Here is a 14,794-nt window from a genome sequence, read left to right on the forward strand (position 1 = left end):
ACATCCTCGTCTTTGAAAGCTAATTAGTGGGTATCAAGTGCTACGTACTTTTCTATTTCCCAAAAATATCATACTTGTAATGCGATGACTAATTTGGACATATGAGATCATTATTTTCGTTAAGCATGGAACAAAAATTACTCTCTGAGGTTTGAATTAGAGGTCCTTAGAACAAACCAAATGTACAAAATGAAATAAATTGATTTGACCTAATGTATAATCACACTTGACTTGAAGTTGAGGTTTCATTTTCCTAGGGCTTTATTTTTGAACTTTCAGCTTGAGCTTAACTCATTAAGTATTATATGTCTCAATACCACCCTATCTAGACACGACTCAGTTATTAATTTCTATAATGAAACTTAAGCTCTGGCTCGAATTTCATCATAAAATGAAAACTACAACTGATATGATTTTTTCTTTGTCATATGGAAACTCATTCGTGTATTTAACATAGAACGTATTTGAACGAATGAAATTAAGCTTTATAAGTTATTAAAAATAACTTATTAGGAAGTTTGGGGCCAATTCGGTTTAAATATCAGAGCCAAATTAGGCTAGGGAGCTCTTGAGCAATTCAAGTAAAGCATAATCAATCTCATTTTGACTACATCTGATCCTTGAATCACTTGTACTCAGGTCAAACTTAGCAAGAGCTGAAGAATCTCCGTTCGTTATTACGTCGGGACAATAGTGATGATTGGACCTTGGATTTCTTTCTAAAGTTTTGGCTCTAGTAACTAATGTTGACAAATGAATTTTGTTAATATCTTTATTTGGCGAACAAAACCAATGATTTTGGTAGTGACCGAACACTAGGGAAAATAAAAAAGTTTAGAGTAAATGTATCATATATGTACAAGTTATATTTTTATATCATAAAAAGTTTAGAGTAAATGTGTTATAATGAGTATAGAGTTTAGGATAAATGTATCATTGATGCGCATTGTTTAGGATCTTTTATGATTTTTTCTCTTTCACTTAAGGCTATATTTGTTTCATGGAATATTTTCCATAATTTTTTGTGTTTGGGGTGTAAACTTCTTAAAATTGGGAAAAATGATGTCCATTTCTGAAAAAAGAAAATCATTTTCTCCCCGCCTCTCGTCCTCGTCTCCTCCTCCTTCCTCTCGTCCTTTCTTCAGAGCTTCTCCATCTTTCTCCCCCGAGTCTTTCTCTCGTCCAATTCTCTGGAGCTTCTTCGTCTCGTCCCTCGTCTCCGGAACTCCTCCTCCTGTGCCGCCACCGCAGCCGCGGTGTGCTTCTCTTCTAGATAGCAGAGTAGAGAGGGCGTTCCCGCCGTTGTTTAGTCATCCTTCACAGTCCCAAGTCAATCATCGGGCGATTTGCTGAAGTTTCGCGTCCACTGATATCTTGGAAGTCCAAATTGTAGATCCAGGTCGGTTTCCACCCCTCGTCTCTGAGCAATTCTCCAATGTCGAGTGCAGTTCCGTCTTCATTCACGTCGAATCGGCTGTGTGTTCGTTGTTTATCGCGGTACTTCACTTGCTCTCTGGTGGGGGTTGAGTTGAACGCATTCAACAAGAAGTAAGTTACAAATGATTCAGAAGTAGTCGCCTGTTGGGGCATACTTTCTAGGTCGCCACATAGGGCAACCGCGTGAGCACTCCGGCATTTTCATGATGAGACGAATGATGGACATGCAAATCTTTCTCCACAACTTAAAGCCGGAGTTCACTGCATCTGGCCTATGGAAGATGATTCATGCAATGATTTTCTCAGATGAAAGTAATATGTCACGGTGATTTCATTTCCTGAGATGGTGCTAATCACCGAGCCACCTATTGAGTCATTAACTTCAACTCCTCCCCAGGTGTTTTGAATCTTGAGGGAAGAAGGTGAATATGTTCACATTTGACAGAGCCCAGTGCAAGGTTTTCTTTTTGAAAAGAAACGTTCAGCTCTTCTCTGATCAATGGAAACTTAACGCCCGCCGAAGCAATTGAGTAATGGTCCACTTGCACAACGCGGAGTTTTCTAATACCTTTGTGGTGCAAAGTTTGTTGATTATTATTTTGGTTGGTTGGGTTAATGTTCGCTTTGTTTGCACGTTTATTTATGGTCTAGGGTGGCAGATGGTAATTGTGAAACTTTTTAGCTATGAAAGCTATTGAAAGCATTTGTTCGTCGTACTTATAGGTGTTCACATGATTAAAGGTTGAAGTTTGTTTGTGGGTTGTGTTTGAGTTGAGTGAGAGGTCAAGAGGGTTTGAAGGCATAGGGAGGGATTGCTAAAGTGGCTGAAACAGAAATGAGGAGCTGCACTTTCCCAGAGCTTAGCTGCATTCACGTCAAATTCATTGGCACGAATTGGCTCTCTTATAGAGTGCTAGGCATAACCGAGCAGGTAAATTTGGAAAGCAATTTTTGGTAGAAATTGATATTTCTTGGTCGTTTCTGGCTCTTATTGAAAAGAAGCTACTTTGTATAATCATAAGCAAATATATTTGTAGAAATTGATGTTTGCTGGTTCATAAGTTTAGTTCCACCTTCGTGTATGCTTTGCTTACATCTTTGAACCTGACCACCCAATTCTTGAGTGCATAATGTTTCTCAATTTGTGAATTGATGATTCGCAAATATTCCCAAATGCTGCTCTAAATTGATAACTCTTAAACATGGCAACTAGTGTTTGTGAAACAATCTTCTCAGTTTTAAGTATAGTTGTGACTTGGCAATCACGTTTCTATCAATGTGTGTTAGAATTTAATAGGAACATGGAACTTACAATTCATTGTGCAGATGGATAATGATAAAATCCAAGTGGCAGTAGTGGGTGCCGCTGCAGCAGCAATCATGACTGTTATCACACTAGTCATGGATGATTATAATCATTTTGAGACGGTCATAGCTGAGAAAAACGAAATCTATCAATATGTGACGGTAAGTTTTTTCATCACTTGTCATGGGCCATGTAAATGCAATTCTTTTTGTCTTCTTGTTTTCTTTTTTCTTGTGAAGGCAAAAGATGTCTAGCTCTTTTCCTTTCGGTTTTAGCTCAAAGTGAGAAGTTCCTGCAATTTTAGTTGAATGCTATGGCACCACGATTGTTACTGCTTGTATTTCTAGTTGGAATAATCCCATTAATAGTTTCCTTTATTCAATCTGCAGTTTCATAGTATTGTTTGGATGCCTTCTTCTACTGGAAATTTTACTATAAATAAGGTGTGGGGGGTAAAAATCGGATCTTCACCAGCTAAAGTGCTGGCATAAGCTGGTTTTTTTCGATTCAGACATACCAATAGACAGTCTTATATGCTGGCTTGTTATTTCAAATATGCTGCCTACTAGATTGATCGAAGGAGGAGAATCCTAGGAAGGGAATCCTTTTTTAATGATGTTTGCATTCTCTGTGGATCTTTCCCTGAATGTAGTAGGGGTCACTTGTTTTCTGTATGTGATATTTCTTTTGAAGTCTGGAGCATGGTCTGTACTTGTTGTGGTATTCAAAGAATTATGCAGAGTTGGCTTGAAGAGTGGCAGTGGATTTGGGTTAGTTGGAAGCGGAAAGCTATATCTAATGTTTCTTGTAAGATTTCATGGTGTCCTGTTATTTATCACATCCAATATATGAGGAATACGAGGTTTCATGATGATAATTTTATTGTTTCTAGTAGTGGTTTTATGTTCAAAATTTAAAGATCTTGCCCTTTTTGTTTCGATTGACCTTTCATAGATAATTTGCATTGACAGGTCCATCCTTTACATGAAAAGAGGTCTCATAAAAGACAAAGATGTGCTGACAATAATGATAAGTATGCAACACTTCCAAAACAACTTGGAGAAATAGCATCAACAATTAAGTCGTTGGGTCAAGTCAATGTTGATTACTCCAGACTCTACAACGTGGTGATGAAAGTGATGAAATTACCCTTCATCAGTTTTTGACTATCTAGTTGAGAATGACAAAATGGGAAAGGCGTTCATGGTGAAAAGTGCAAATCTTCAAAATGTGTGGATTGAGAAATTCCTAAGCAAAGGAGAATAAGCTTTCATGTCAGAAGACTTATATGTGTTCTATCTTTTTATTTTGTTATTGTTAGTATTGTGAGACTATTTTTATAGCATGGATATTTTTGGGCATGCATTTTTGGGAACTTTAGGGGGCAATGTCTATGCATCAAATACATGAATAGGAAGGAATGCCTTGTATATATCCACACAGAATGAGAATGTGTTGTGTCCACTTCTTCCTTCCGTTCTCTGTCATTTCAAACATTTTTACTTGTTTCATGTTTGTCATGGCCAACCTTTCTCCTGTGGCGGATGGAAGATCTCTCATACACTTGTCAAATTGTCTATATGTTTAGGTGAAGAGATGAATTTTAACGTCTGTGCAAATCAATTTACTCATGGACCAACTTTCTTATGATTAAATGGGGCTTGAATAAATGAAATCTGACAACTTTCTACAAAAAAGTTGTTTAGTGTTGCTGGGCTCAGGACCCTGATAATGTTTTGCGCTATGGCTCAACGAACCTCGGGCCACGGTGCATGGAGGCATGGACACGGGGTTTGGCGCTTGGCCTCGATGGACCTGAGCCTGAGCTTGGCCTATAGACTTGGATCCATAGAGGCCGGGCTTAAGACCCTTGTGCCCATGCCCTGTCCCTTTCCGGTATCTATCCATCCAAGAAAAAAAAAGTATTTTCCTTTTCAAACAATGGAAATTTTTTACTTTCCTTTTCAGATTTCAATCAAACATCGAAAAATATGGTCATTTCACTAGAAACCGACTTTTAGAAAAATATTTTAAAAAATGTCACATTTTCAAGAAACAAAATGGAGCCTAAGATGGCGTACTTAGTCAATACAAAGCTGCTGACACCTAAATTTTGGACAACCCATTTAATCATTTATTGCATAAAAATTGGAGATTAATTTTTAACCCTAAAAAATATTATAATTCAATCGCATAGCATATAATTTTTAGGTGCATTTATTTTTAATTTACATGTTTTGCATTTTTTATTTATTTTTAGGACCGGTGGTGGATGGATTCAAATTTTATGTTTTTGAGCTTTAGTTCAGTAGGCCGGGCTAGGCCCATGAAATGATAAAATTAACCCAAGCCCGTCGTTATTTTTAATTGATTATCTTGCGAAAAATTAAGATTTGATACAATATTATGATGATTTTTGAAAATTAAAAAATCGCATTATAATCTTATCTTTATCGATAGATGATGAAATCGAGGAGAATATTTGAAAATAAGAGGACTTTGGGTGACCAAGAGGTTATAGACAATCTTTTCGTTGGATGAAATATTCACATAAGGATTGCATTTCGTTTCTACCTATAAAAAGCAATCAGGTACATTGAGTTGAGGGGGCTTCTCTCGGTTTGAAAGGAAAAGAAAACAAAAGTCAAAAAGCGAAAGGAAGAGAAAAAAAAGTAAAAAAAGCTTTTGCTTCTTTGACCGAAAAAGAAGAAAAAGTGAAGAGAGAGGGGAAGTCGTCGTGAATAGGAGGGGAAAAGTACTGAAACAACAGTGAAAAGGAGAAGCGGCGTGTGACAGAAAAATTACTGTTCTTCTTCAACCTTTTGCCGGCGACTCTCCTGCCAAAGCCGCTGATCACCCTGCCCTGCGCTCGCGACCCCGCCTCGCGCTCGTGACATCGCCACCGTTCCGACAGTCGCCTGAAGCTCAGTCCCATTGATTGCCGTCCAAGAAAGTCCGATGCCTCAGCCCATCCATCTCCGTGAGCCCTCGCTTCAGCACTGCGACGCCGCACAAACCGGCGCCCCTGCTCGCGGACAGCACCGCTCCCTCCGCACCTCCGAGCGACCCGTAGGAGCCCGTCCCGTCGCGCTCGCACTTGATCGTCGACGCCGCGCATCCATCTCTCCCTGCTGCCCCGCCTGACGCCGAGCCTCCGCCGGAGCATCCCGCGCCAGATCTGGACACCCTTCACCGCGCGATTACCGCCGTTCACCGCACCAGCAACCGAACGGTGCTCCCTGGCCTCGCCTGAATCGCGACGCCTGCTGCTCGGAGCCAAAGACCCGCGATCCACCTGCTGTTCGGAACCGAAAACCCGAGTCAGATTGGTATCCCATCGCCGCGTCTCCGCCTGCATCCCTTCGTCCGAGCACCGGCGCCACAGCAACTCGCCTCTCGCCGCGCGTCTGCTGTCTCCTCACGAAGCCTGCCGGTCGCCGTCCTTGAAGCCTCGCCGGAGCTCTGACGATCACCCCCAAACGTCGGCGACTCCTCACTGGACCGGCCACCACGTGCTGCTTTGCTCAGAAGAAAAGAAAAAAAAAAGGAAAAGAAATTAGGTAGTTTTATTTCATTTTCTATTAACTTTATTTTATTTGTTTCTTTTAAGTTAGTTGTGATTGTGTGAATTTGAAGGGATTTCATTTCATGAATTTTGTAGGCATTATCCATAGGTCTTCCCCATAATTATTATAATTATTAATTTGACCCGTAATATGTCGGGTCATTTTTTAATTATTTTAATTCTTGGAATTTGTTGATAGTACTTTAATTGTTGAATCAATATAACTATTAATTTGATCCGTAAGAATTCAGATCAGATTTTTAATTATTTTGAACTATTTGTCGTGATAATTAGGATTAAGATAATTGTTAATTTGACCTGTGAGACAACATGTTATTTATTATTATTTTAATCCTTTATTTAATTGAATATCTTGATTGTTTAGATTTAATGTTTAGTTGATAATTGCTTGTTTTTGAAAACCACTAAAAAAATCTAAAAAAAATATTTGAATTAGGATTCAGTTTGTTTTGGAATATTTCTTGTTATCTTGCATATCTAGAATAGGGATTTTATTCCGAATTTAGAAAGATATAAAAAACAAAAAAATGCATTCATTTAGGTTGTTAGTTTTAACATTATTTGAATTACATGAAAACACAAAAAAATCATCATGCATATATCATGTTGAATTAGGGCATTCTTTGCACGTAATTGCTTGTCAGGATTGCATGTTTATCAATTATAGGTAGATAATCTCTCCTAGATAAATTGCATGTTTTTGTTAAGAAAAATAAAAATGTCAATGTCATATAAAATTAAGTCCATGAAATGCACGTCATTTTAGTGATTATTGTTAGGTTCATTTCTAATTGGAAATTGCCCGTCATTAGATTAGGTCATTTAATAAATGTCGCGTGACATAGCTCGCATATTAAATTGTATGTCGCATGTCATTTTAGTTTAAATAATTTTGTATGTCATTGCATCGTATTACATGTCATTAGAATTAGGTCATTTAGATTGCATTTAATTATTGCATTTAATTATTGCATTTCTTCATGTCATATAGTCTAGGACGTGTCGCCATGTCATATTAGATTATTAGCATGCATCGCATGATTTTCATTAAATAAAGTGAAAACAAAAATTGAAATTGCGTGTTGATTAGAAATCATATCTAAGGCTGCTGATGTGAATTTTGATTTAACAATGCAGACGCTTTCGTTGCTTCTAGGTATGTTTTGCATTATTTAATTGCTTTCTTGAGTGTTAAATTGGTAGTATGCGCATATGTATGATCACCTCACATGTTAGGAAGTTAAATTAAAATCAATTCAATTGCCAAACATTTTTGAAAAAAATGAAATAAAAATGTATCGAAAGGGCACTAGAATAGTCTGGTGTAACCAAGTGCCCGAACTCATGAATCTCTCGTTCGTAGGAGTACTTGGGTTTCTAATTGACCCACCAAAAATAGATTAGTGGCGACTCCTGATTGAAAATCATTTGCATGTTAAGAATTCAAACCTGAGTTGCGAATTGGTATGGGCTTGGGAGATCCCGAGCTAAGCTTAAAGACTTAGTAATCCTTTAACCTAGTTTTAGGTGTTGAACCCCAAAAATTGGGTCGCGACAAAAACCTTATCACATATGAGATGGTTTCATCACATAAGGTATTACTCGTGAGTCGTGACCGAGCACGGGTCTCCTAATTGCACCGAAGTTTCCTTAGAGTGTGAAGAACTCAACACACGAAGACGGCAACGACTACAACTCTACAACGAATGTCTGAAAGTGCTCTCGGTCAATTGGTTAACTTAAATAAATACCTGCTTTATTAGATTATTTGAACATTCTTTTGTCGTTTGTCTCAAACAAGGAAAGTCTCAACAATGAGTTCGTAGGCATGGACATCTCATGGACTTAGGTTGTGTGAAGAATTGGTACATGTTTCCTTAGCGGATTCAAAATTGCGCACGTCTACTTAGTCAATAATTAAGTAGTTACCTGCAGCTGAGGGCAAAATTCTATTGTTCTATGCCAAAAGTTTGACTTCTCATCTTGATAAATTTCAATAAGTGATGGTAATAGGGTCAATGATTTTTCAATATGACATGACATGTAGCTAAATAGTTTAGGTTGAGTTTGAGTAGGTTCACACTTATGCCATTTAAACACAATAAATATACGTATTGTTCGCGAGTTGGACCTTTCAATCCATTTATGATATGCCAAGACACATTTAAGTTATGATAGGTCAAGACAAATTGTTGATTTTTTTTTTTTTAATTTTAAAATTGGGCTTTGGGCTCTTTCAACCTAGCTTTGACCAAACCAATTTGGTTCTTGATCTGGCCTAAGGACCGGGTCTAAAAACGTCAAGGCTCGTTTTGTTTGAAGACCCCTCGAGAACTTGCCTTCTGACACACGAATTTCACTTTGACAAATCAGGGAGATTCTCATGCACTTCGAGGAGAAAGTATAACTCACTACGGTCGTAATTGTTGGGTGCGGGTGACTGGGGATTCATGCTGTTGCTGCGACCCTCGCGATCTTCTAGTCAAATCTAGACTTCATCCAAAATGTGTTTGAAAATTGACTCTTATGAAAATTTTATAGGATCACTATCGAATGATATAAATATTTAAATTAGTAAATAAATACGTGATTAACATTTAATTTATCCAATTTTAGCATCCAACACAAAATGGGATTGACATCCCCTCACTTTAACATTTCACAAATATAAGTGATTTATTATTGGAATAAGTATACTGTGAATTCTAAAATTTGTTACAAAAGTGTAATTAAATTCTAAAACTTTCAAAAAATATAATCAAATTTTAAAACTTGTCATGAAAGTGCAATTGAGTCCTTCCATTTATTACAGTTTTTGAAAGTTTTATAACTTGGTTACACTTTTCAAAAATTTTAGAACTCGATTGTGCTTTCGTTGACAAGTTTTAGAACTACCATTACACTTAACCCTTTATTATTAGTATCTAGTAGTGTTGTTATGTATGCGAGAAGGAAAGAGTGTAGTGACTGGGTTATTATTATCATCCTGCATTATCAAACTCATACTACCTTCGTGAATCCTTGTGTTCCTTCCCCCATTCCAGAAACATTTGAATGAGTATAAAAGGCAAGTAGTAAGTTCTTTTTATTTTATTTTTTATTAATTCTTTCTAATTCTTTGAGGTTCCGTTCAGTCACCTGGCAAGCTAAACACAAAAGATGAGGTATGATGATTTCCATGACCCTTGGAAGCTCCAGAACTCTATAAGTTACCTATTCTATCGTTAGGGACCGGTTGCAATCTCCTATGATGCGTATAATTGATTCTCAAGAATTTGAGGTAGCCAAAATTTATGTTGCGGTTTGCAGAACTCCAAATAAAACCACAATGACATACAAAAGCTTAAGTGTCTCAGCTTCAGGTTCGATTGGGCCACTCCTCTAGTTTCATCGACATTACAATTTATACTACGTAGATTCTGATGTTGACACCTATCTTTTGTGTTTCATTTGTTTGTATGTGCTTTGCATAAGCTGAAACCTTGTGCATGCTTGGTATTTTTGTATGCCATTTATGTATAATTATATTTGTCCATATGCTCTATTGGTGAATGAGTATATAGGTTTTTTGTTTTTTTTTGTTTTTTTTTTTCAGTCTTACTCTACTTCTATTCTAACTCTAACTCTATCTCTAACTCTAACTCTCGCTCTCGCTCTCACTTTTGTCCTACTTCGGAATCGAAACCTACACTTGAAACTAAATCGTCCCCATCGCAAATTCCCTGAGAATGTGGAGATTCGAACCCCCCACCTTCCCTTTCCATATTGGAATGGTGGCCATTGGGGCAAATCTCAATGGTTGAGTATATAGGATTTCATTTGGTAGCTAATTACAAAAACTCATGGTAAAAGTGATAACTTTGTTCCATGGAATGGTTCAGACAGAATAGTGGTTGATAGTGAATCTGTTGATGGGAGAATAGATGTGATTTGGAAAGTTTAGGTCATTTATTTTTCTTTTTTTGAGTGATTTTAACATGTTTGTTCTTTCTAGAATTAAATAATGCAGCTCGATTTAATGGGGTAGTTGGTGCATGTGAACCAAAGCAAGTTATCTTGTCTAACAAGTAGAGCTAGGGGGACTCACATTTTAAGGGCATGGGTTTGAAATTTTGCTTTCGTCTTTAAACGAAAGCGGAAAGGACAAGATTCGAATGTCACCCATCATTATGCAATTATACAATGAATAAGTAAGGAAATTCGCAAACATTGAATACTCGTTAAAGGATACGTGTGTATAAAAATTGTTGACACCTAAATTTTGGCGACCTAATCATTCCTTCATTGCATAAAAAATAAGGGACTAAAATTTAGCCCTTAAGCAAAAATATTAAATTAAATTGCTTAGAATATAGATATTAGGGGCATATTTCATTTAAGTACACATTTTTCGAGCCTTGGATGGGGATGCAACTGTGTAGAATGAGGAGTTTGAAGCCGATTGAGATGTTTCTAGGTAGGACAATTTAAATTAGGATCTTGAAAGGACAAAAACCACGTTGCTTGTTTAGGTCATTGCGGAGTCCCATCTTTGCTTTGTGCATAAATAGGACGAGCTAAGCTTCTAAAATTATAAGCAAACGAATTCCTATGGATCCTAGGCTCTCCAAAGTTATCCAGTACGAAGATGTCACCTCTCTCCGAGCCTTGTTGGCCGAAGATCTACTGATTTTGAGACCAAAGCAGTGCTGAGACCAGTGGTAAAGACTCCTCTTCATTTGGCTGTGCTTGCTGGAAAGAGTGAACTCGTGAAGGAGATTGTTAGCAGGAAAGCCCAATTTTGCAAGGGAATCGAATCACGATGGCCTTACACCATTACACATTGTGTTGGCTGTGGGGAATTTGGAAGTCATGAGGGAGCTTCTAATAGTAGGCCTTGATCTTGGCATGATCGAGAACAAAGGTGGCTGGACACCACTCCACTGTGCAACCATCAAGGGCAGGGTCAAGGTAATCGAGGAGTTGGTCTTGTAGTGTCCTCAAGCCCTCAAGGAACGCACTGCTCACTTCACCTGGCAGTGAAGAAAAATTAGTTCGATGCACTCAATAAGCTAGTGGAAAAGGCCAGTGAAGATGGAAATGCAGACGACTGCGGCTTCGAAATAGCTCCAGTCCACTGGGCAGCAAAACGGGGCCAAGCCCATTAAAGGCTATGACGACCGCACCCTTTAAATGCCGGAGTTCTAATTCTGTTAAGTGAAAGTTTTGACCCATTGACCCATGCAGAAATTCTTTCAATTTTGTGTGGGCACAAGATCTTCAGTAATTAGGGAAAGAAAACAATAAAGTATGGTTGATTTGGCGAGTCACAAGGAAACAAAATAAAAAGGGGAGATTGGCAAAGAGTAGGAGGCATGCGCATCATGAAATAAAAGAAACAGGAAATAAAGAAGAATCGGCTTATATATGCATGATATGCAAGGATCATAAGAAGGAAAGTGGATTTTGGGCTTTCCTTTTACCAGCCCTAGCCGTTCCCTATAAAAAAGAGAAGACCCTTTTGATCAGTGGGGGGGATCACAGAATACACAAAAAAGAACACACTTGAGAGAGAGATCCAGTCCAGCTCTTGGTCGAGGCAATCCTCCAAGCAAGCGCCCACTCCACGGCCAGACCTATGGCCGTTCCTCTATCGCCATCATTGCTACATCGTGTTGCTACCCTACTGAGGTGTCGACGACGGCCAAGCCACTCCCTGCACACGTGCCACCTGAGAAGTCAACTGAGTCCGAGCTGTTGCACCCAACCACGTTGCTGCTTTGGTTTCGTTATTGCTGTGCGTGGGGGTCGTTGCTTCCTGACCACCATCGATCCTCCATCGTTGAACGCTACCCCACCGAGTTGGTGGTCTTTTGTCCTTTTATTTTCAGGTTCCCGCGAGTCCCAGTGTCACTTGCGTACACCTGAGTTACATTGGTGACCAACCCTAGACGTTCAAATCTTCACGCCAACAACCCTCCTTTTACTGTTCAAGTCTTCCGGCGGACGTCCCCTTGCTGTGTTGGTCAATTTTATGACTTTGTTAGGCCAAATCAGTGAAGTATTAGCCACCATTCAAAATTCTCTATTACTTATTGAGCGAGGTATCGTCATTGAGCAGCACGTCACCTTGAACCGTCGCTCGTGAGTCATCCCACCATCCGTCGTTCGACCGAACTTGACAACGTGGTCCACGTGACACCAAATATTAAGTAAGAATCTCTTTTAATTCGATTTTCATATATCCTTATTGCCTAATTTATGGGATTATCTCGTATGAATATTTGAATGATACCATCATATTCACAAAATATCGATTATCCTTTTAAATTGGGAAATTTTCCTAATTTCGCAATGTACATATGATTGACGGTCCGATTTCACGCTCGAAATATGACCCGCAATCGTACATAAAAATCACTAATCTGATCTCAAGCTCAAGATACGATTCGTGATTTTATTTAAACATTAGCCAATCCGATCTCATGCGTGAGATATGATTCGTCAATTTATTTCTCAAAATTAAATGGACATGGATGATATATTGCTTGATTTGGTGCCGTGCTATTCTTAATGCCTTTATTTGATTGCTCCCGTAAAAGAAAAACCCAAAAAAAATATATTTGAGTTAGATTAGGTTCATGTTATAATATTACTTGTTTTAGGGTTATTTTGCATGTTTAGAATAAGAAATTTATTTATTTCGAATTCCTTAAATAAAAATCCAAAAAAGATGCATTCATTTAGGATGTTAGTTTTTTCTTTAATAATTAAATTGCATGTTTAATTATTTTGCAATTTTAATTTCGAATTTTATAATAAAAAAAACACAAAAATCACCATGCATATGTCATGTAGAATAAGGGCATTCTTTGTACGTCATTGCATATTAGGATAAAATTGCATATTTCATCTTGAGTTTAGATTGATTTTTTAGATAGACTGCATCTTAGGTTAGAGATTACTAAGTTAAGATAATATCTTAGTTTAAATCAGGGTTTAGCCTAACATGATCCTTAATATAAGTTGGATAGAATCTTAATCTAGCTAGATAATTTTCACAATCTTCTAATTCTGAATTTCATGAAATATACAAAAAATATCTTAGGATAAATTAGTTTCAATCTCTAGGATAGGTTGCATGCTTTTTAAGAAAATAGAAAATGTCATGTGCATGTCATATAAAATTAGGTTCATGAAATGCATGTTACTTAGTGATTGTGGTTAGGTCCATTTCGCTAGAAATTGCCTGTCATTAGCTCAGATAGCATTGCACTGCATTGTATGACTCTCACTAAATAAGTGAAAACAAAAAAAGAAATTGTGTCTTAATTAGAAATCATATATGGGGTTGTTGATGTGAATTCTGATCTAACAACACAGATGCTTTCGTTGTTATAAAGTAAGTCCCGTAATTTATTCATTGCTTTCTTGGGTGTTCAATTGGTAGTTTGTGTATCCGTATGATCACCTCACATATTAAGGAAATATATTTAAAATCAATCTAAACTGCCTGTAAAAACATTTTTAATAAAAGGAAATGGTACCAAAAGGGCATTAGAGAAGTCTTGTAACTAAGTCCCCGTACCCAAAATCTCTGGTTCGTAAGAATAAAATAATCCTCAAATTATTTTACTTAGGTATCTAATCGACCTACCATAAACTAATTAGTGGTGACCCTAATTAAAAAAATCAATTGCATGTTAAGAACTTGAACTTAAAGTCACGGATTGGTATGGGTTGGGAGAGCCCAAGCTAAGTCTAGACTTAGTAATTTATTAGCCAAATCCTAGGTAGATCACCCGAAAATTTGGTCGCGACAATTTAGCAACTCCTTTGGGGACTTGAGTTGAAACTCTTAGTGGACTTAAGCCAATTTTCTTTTTTGCCAAACATGTTTGGCAGTGAGGATCCCAGGTATGTCCCTAACATTTAAGGTGTTAAATGTTCTTGCAGGAGGGGAGGTATAAGGGAAGTTGGGGATGAATGTTTTGAATTCAAATTATTAAAGTGTTATTTGATATAAACTATTGTGCATGCCTTACATTTACACTACACTCTTGCACACACAACCTACTACCAAACTTGGGCCGCATATGATCATTTAGGATGGTATTGAGAATGATACCACTTCAACTGCATGCCCGCGGTACGAGTCGCCTATCTCAATCCTGAAGTTTTTTTTTTTTTTTTTTTTGGTGTCAAGAGTACCCACCTCGGTTTGCATGCCCGCAACCCAGGTTGGCTCTTTGACCAAGCCGAAGTCATGAGGGCCCGACTTAGTCCGCACGCCCACGGCTAGTCTGACCATCCTTGTGGCTCCACTTTGTTAAGCCTTGTAGAGTAGAAATCGAGCCATGTACCATGCACATGTCTATGTGATTGCCCCCATTTATTGGTAAATTAAGTTCTCTAAATTCTCATATCTGCAATCTACTTAGTTTATTGTATCATTTTGTCGGTCCATGGTATTAGGATTGTTTGAG

Source organism: Eucalyptus grandis, chromosome 7, assembly GCF_016545825.1.
Source record: "Eucalyptus grandis isolate ANBG69807.140 chromosome 7, ASM1654582v1, whole genome shotgun sequence".
Classification (NCBI taxonomy): Eukaryota; Viridiplantae; Streptophyta; class Magnoliopsida; order Myrtales; family Myrtaceae; genus Eucalyptus; species Eucalyptus grandis.